Genomic DNA, 6,886 nt, shown 5'->3' with positions numbered 1-6,886 from the left:
CACACACACACACACACACAAAATAGGGTGATTAATAGCCCCACATTAAAGCAGAAGAGCATCACAGCTGAGCAGCTGTGGTTGTGTGACTTAATCAAACTCTCAGGTACTTTCAATGAGATCCTCAATGACACATTATGATTGCCAGAATGGATCGAGAAAAGCAGTTCATCACAAGAAACCTTCCTTAAGTTGTTTATTTATGCCTTTTATCCAGTGCACCGTGACACTTTTTAAAATATCAGCTGGGATGGAAGACCATCAGAGTGAAGCAGGAATTATGTATCCTTAAACTTTTTGCACATCATGAAAATCTTGGAAACGTTGTTTTTCTCGAGCACTTTTCCCGCACGTCCGATCAGTTAATCTGTTTAAACGTTTACCTGTGTTTGTTAGAGGATTGGCGTCAGCCACGCTGTGTGCTGCTCACGCTACACAAGCCCTTTATCAGGTGTCTTGAGCTTCAGTGAGCTGCAAGTGTTATGCTGGTTCAGACTAATGATGGTTAATGAGGAAGTTGGCAGCAGTGTAATATCTGTCTGCAGCTTTGCCAAGGCTGAGGTGAGCAGTTCACACCGAGGACAGAGGCTTCAAATCTAAATTAGGACACATTCGGAGCCTTTTGCGCTTTTTACACCGTTTAATCGAATTCACACAAACCACAAAATGTCAGTTATGTGACAGTATGAATATAGTTGCATTGAATTGAAAGCCTTTATTGTCATTATACATAGTATAATGAAATTGGAAACAGCTCTATATAAGTGCACACATGCTTATAGCACATTATAAAAACTATACAATAATATAACTATACACTACTATAAATATAAATACACAGTACAGTGCTGACACAGTGACAGACAGGCAGGGAATTGATGATATTTCAGTGCAGATTACTTTTGTACAGTTGAGTCGAGTACGGTGATGGCTTTGGGGAAGAAGCTGTCCCTGAGTCTGTTCTGGCCCGTATGGATCTGCAGCACCTGCCAGACGGCATTAGGTTGAAAAGCCGGGGTGGGTAGTGTCCTTTAAAATGTTTCTGGCCCTACTAAGACAACGGGAGTTGTAGACGGCAGACAAGGAGGGCAGGGGGCGGCCGATGATTTTTTGTGCTGTGTTTACCTCTGCAGTCTCTTCTTGTCTGCCTCGGTGCAGCTGGCGTGCCACACTGTCACTGCACAGGTCAGCAGGCTCTCGATGGTGGATCTGTAGAAGGTCATCAGCAGCGAGGTGTTTAGTTGCTCCTTCCTGAGCACCCATAGGAAGTGTAGCCGCTGCTGGGCTTTCTTGACTAGGGCCGTGGTGTTAGCTGCCCAGGAGAGGTCTGCAGAGATGTGGGCCAAGGAATTTGAAGGACTCCACTCGCTCTACACATTCTCTGTTGATGTGCAGGGGGGCACAGCCTGAAGTCCTGGATGAGTTCCTTGGTCTTGGTGATGTTAAGTACCAGGTTGTTTGATGCACACCATTCACCCAGTCTCAGGACCTCATCTCTGTAAGAATCAGAATCAGAATACTTTATTGATCTGTAGGGGAAATTATTTATAAGCTGCCTCATTTCCCTCTGTGATCAGCCCCATCACTGTTGTGTCATCAGCAAATTTGACAATGATGTTCTCTGGGTGGGCGGGACTGCAGTCATATGTGTAGAGGGAGTAGAGTAGTGGGCTTAGTACACAGCCCCGGGCAGAGCCGGTGCTGAGAGTGCGAGGGGACGAAAGGCGAGGACCCAGTTTCACCCGCTGGGGTCTGTTGACCAGGAAGTCCTTTATCCAAGAGCAGGTGGATGGCAGGAGCCCCAGGTTGGCTAACTTGGTGATCAAAATGTCTGGTATGTCACTAATTAGTGAGTGTTAGTTATGGTTATTGAAAACCATCCATATAGCAGCTGCAGTTTAATATTCATATGTGATGGACAGACATGATAGTAGTTTGGCCTCATCAGTGGATTACTCCAGCTGTTAGTGTTTGTCCATGTTGCCGATCCTCGAGTTTCATATTTAACACTGAAAAGAATAAATCGCATTATAAGAAGGCTCAGAAATAATCAGTTCTTTCGCACGCAGACTGGAAGGAAACATAAATCCCTACAGATTAAGCTGCAGTTGATGTGTTTTCACTCATCTACATGTTTTTCTTTGACTTGTGTTACAGGAAGGTTTCCACAGTCCACCAACATCTGAAAACATCCGTTTGTTCAGTTTACAATGTTGCCGATTGACCTTGTTACAAATCTGTTTGTTTTCAAGGTCAAAGACGACAAATGCTTATAAAAGCAACCACACAAACAGCAAATTGAGCTTAAGGTGACACCGTCATGGCGGAGCTTTGCCTGCATACCTTGTCACCGTATATCTTCTTGGAGTAACACGAGCTGATTACTTTCTTCTAAACTTTTTTGTGTTTTGTCTAAAACTGATGCTTTGAACTGAGACAAAGTTGCGTTATGAAACCACTGACTGAAGGGTAAAAACCTCACCTTCCTGCCCTGTTGCTGTCTTCCATAAATTAGACAATGCAGAGTTTTATAGTCACTCGTCTCCTGTACGCTCTCTGCCTCGATGTTTATTACCCCGCCGGTATTGATATTAAAATGCAGGAGGGGCTTGATGCATTTTTCTGTCATCTCTCTTTCTGACTTTAATAATACTATAAAGCTTCCTGCTGTGGGTAGAGGGAGAATGTGGGTGTGGGGGTGGAGTGGGGGTGAATAAATTATGAAAAAGAGGTTAATATATGGTATTGGTATACATTGCATCCTAACTAAGCCAGATCCCCTTTCGGGTTTTAAACATGCAGCCTTTTAAACGCAGGAGTCACGCAGGGTCAGACCCATCTCATTTCTCTGCTGCAGTCCCTCCCCCTTTCATGTGGACGCTCATCTGCCGAGATCTGCAAACATCTCAGTGAGTGTTCATGCAGCCTGTACCAAGGTTTTCAGTTTATGCAGTAACTTCTACTTCTGTCAGTTCACTCAAATTAATGGCTGATGAATGAGCACAGATTATAAGCTTTTGTTTTGCTCCCAAAGACCCCGAACCAGCACACCCAGCACACCCAGCACACCCAGCACAACCAGCCAACCAGAGTTACACCAGATGAAACTGTGGAATACACCCAGGTTGATGCGTTTGTCTTATTCGAATTCATTTGTGATTCCTTCCACATTAATAATGCAGACATGGGTTTTATATCATTTTAAGTAACTATTTTTAAATTCCTCCAATATAATCACTTTCACTGCTTCATGCTTGTTTAATCTCATAATTTAACTTTCAGGACTTAAAATTGTGAGTTCACGTCTCCGCATCATTTCATTACAACACAACCCCGACCTTCACTTCTGCTGATCTGGGCTCAGTTTCCCAAAAACATTGTTAAGCCTGGATCATCTTGTTCCCATTGTACTTCTTTACAATGAAACTACCTTATAGATGATTTTGGGAAACGGGGCTCTGCTCCTGTTTTACCCCCACCCCTTCCCCTCCAGAGTTAGCATATAGCTTACAGGAAGTGCTTGGATAATGAAGTTGGAGAAGAGCCAACACTTGTCAGTCACACCGCTTTCACTCACTCAGCCAACACTGCTCCTTTCACCGAGCATCAAAGACGCAACACAGGCTTTCTGTGGAAATCTTTAGGTTGTGGATGCGGGCCTTCACACATTTTTACTGAGTAGTTTGTTAGGATCAGTCATCTGCAGTAAAATAATCTGATTTTAATAGTTATCTTAAATAGAAATATCAAAATACAACACTGGAGTAAATGCATTTTATTTGGTTTTGGGTTTTATTTGCTGAAATTAAAAAAACAATATGGTTTCATTCAATAATGTTGGTCAAAATCAGTCTTGTATTTTAAATGCTATGCATTAGCTGCGTGTGCCCCATGAACGGTGAACATGCGAACTAATTCAGAATGCCTATTTTAAATCTGAGAATGCAGAGAAAACAACGGGAGCTGCAGAGGAACTGTAATCTTATAGGAGCTGTTAATGTGTTTTTGCAGCTCTGGGCTTCTGCTAATCACACATTAACATCATTTTTGCATCAGGAGGTTTCACCTGAATCCAGATTATTTTTTGCGCTCTGGTTTGCAAGAGCAGCTTAAGCTTCAGGTCTCAGCTTTCATTCATCCTTATATCCATTTGCTTTCCACGCTTATCTAATGAAGTTCGTGAGGGTCGGGAGTCTATTCCAGCACGACGGGCAGCATTCAGACAGGGCAGCACCTTGGGCAGGTGCCAGTGCATCACAGGACTTATAATTGAAACTGGATAATTTAAAGGGCTTTCAGTTAAAGGGGGATCCTGCTGAATTCTCCTGTTTGTGTGTCTTTATCTTGTCATAAATAAATAATATTAATAGTGTTTCAATTAAATCTTATCAGTGTGTCGTGAAAATAAAGCAAAATCCAAATGAAATCCTTCTTCGGGCAGGCTTGGCTTAAACTGTTGTAGTTATTCGAGTCAAATGAGCCTATTACCGCCTCGTCTTAGCAGGACAGGGTCAGGTTCAATCAGGGAATTGGAAAATATCATTTCTGACGGGAATAGATTTCGTTTGTTCAACCAATCTCTTCTACTAATTACCCAAATGGACAGGAGCTGTCAGGAGACAATAACTATTCCCTAATAGAATTTGCCCCCCAAGTGCAATTTAATTTTCTCCTCCGAGCTCTCTCCTAAGGTTTCCCCCTCGCTTTCTGCCTCTCTCCCTCTCTCTGTTCCTTTCCTGCTTTCGGACCAAATGCGTGGGGACACGGTGCCACTGCTACCTGATGTTGTTTTGCGGGTGGACGGCGGAGAAAGTGTGGACTGACTACTGCAGTTTCCCTGCGAGCTCTGGCTCACCCCGCTGAAACGAGCCTCGGCGGTATGGAGGAGGAGAAGAAGAAGGCGAGGAGGAGGAGGGAGAGCAGAGAGGAGACAGACTGCCAGGTAGGTCTGCGCCATGCGCTGGGCTGTAATTCGTCTTGGAAGTCGAGAATACATTTACGCACTTCTAAAGTGTAAGTGTTGCACGAAGGGAAGCCACTGGAACATAACGCATTTGTTCTGCTAGCAGTCTCTGCATGAATTTGATTGTACCCAGGCTGAATCTGTGCTCTGAACCGTGTTATCACCATTGCATGGCAAATGTGCTCAGCTGACATCCACGTTGGTTTGTGTGACTAACATTCAAATAATAGATTTAAACGCACAAAAATAATAAACACTCAGATGAAGCTTTTTCTGTTGTGGCTCGTTATGAACCAGGCCTGCTGGAGGTTTTCATCCCACAAATGAATCGCGCTCCATGAAAGCCTGATCACATAAGATATCCTGACTCTCTGCTCTCACTAAGATGGATCTGTGAATCGCAGATTTGCGCTTTGGTGACAATGAACTCATCCACTGAAATATTAGATCTAATTAGAGGTGCTTGGGTCAACGGCGGTGGCAAAGGAGTCGCCCTCTGTTTGAGTTATTGTCCGAGAGCTGCCTCCTCTCAAGATTACATTCATTTAGATAAATAACCTCCTTCCAAATATGTATCATAAAAATAGAAAAATCAAAAACATCTTTACTGATTTGTGTTAAAAATGTTTACGAATTAAACTTCATTTGACTGCCCGGGCGAATTTAACAGAGCGGAAGCCGTTTGAGTCCCCTTGGATAATAACATTAAATATATCTTCTCTGTAATGTCACACTTCAATTACTATTATTTTTAACTGTTGTGTGCAGCATACATATATTTGTAAAATGCAAAACGATTACCCCCCAAATGCGGATTGTTTTGCACATCATTCAGTGCACTAATAGCCACGTTGCTTTGCCATCTCATTTAAAGATGAAAAACGCACCTCATCATTTACTGTCCCACTAAACCAGATGTGCGCGCTCGTATCTTCTCTCTCGCTGCATTTGCATCCGTCAATTATTCTAATTGTGTTGCCCTTTGCTGACAGTTTAAGAGCATTTTATCTGCATTGTTTTCTAGGACAGCTAAAGGGCCTCGATTCCAACAATCAGAGTAATTGAATAGTCGAATAAATTGAATGATCTTGAGGGGAAAAGTGTATAATGAAAATAAAGTGAGACCATATGATCCCCTCGCCACACATGCGCGTTACTGATGGATGGATGGACGGATAAAATTCCTGTAATATCCCAGCCTGCCTTTTAATCATCCTGATGTCCGTTTTCATTTTACTAAATTATATCTGGAAACGCCACGCATACAGGCGAAGGGGATTGTGGGTCCAAACACCATAGGGTGGCTATAAAATAAATAAATAAAAATAAATAATAAACAGAGATAGAATCAGTTTATGGGCAAAAAGGGGGAAATATGCATAATATGACGCCAACTTAAATTTACTTTGCCAGAGCTTGTTCTCCCCTTTTTCTGATATTTGTAAAGCCAAATAAAATAGTCCGCTAGTTTTGATCTATTACTAGTGCAAAATATTGAGTCACATCACAGAAGATCTCAAATATGTGTTGGATATTAAAGGGTATAAATGCGTCGAATTGATACACCGCTTGAACTACTAAAACCTCACCTAAAATAGCCAAGCGGTAAATAAACTAAAAAGAAATGCTTTCACTTATTGTTTGTTTTTTTAAATAAAGAAAAATTACTGGTTTTGTTTTAGTTGAACATGTGGTGTGTGTGAGTGTGTGTGTGAGAGAGAGCGAGCTGCAAACAATCACCTGGGACCCTCAGACGGACTTGGAGTTGATGGAAACAACCTGCACTGGTTTGGAGGCGGACCGCGGCGGCAAAGCGCCACTGTGTGCTTTTCTTTCCATGCTTGAAGTAAATTGGAAGCGAAGATTGAGTTCATCTAGCCTGAACTAGCGGCCCTCCGGAGGGAATATCTTATCCGGGAGAGC

Source organism: Aulonocara stuartgranti (assembly GCF_965226115.1).
Source record: "Aulonocara stuartgranti genome assembly, chromosome: 23".
NCBI lineage: Eukaryota > Metazoa > Chordata > Actinopteri > Cichliformes > Cichlidae > Aulonocara > Aulonocara stuartgranti.
The sequence above is the reverse complement of the archived record's forward strand: the minus strand, read 5'-3'. Positions refer to the sequence as shown.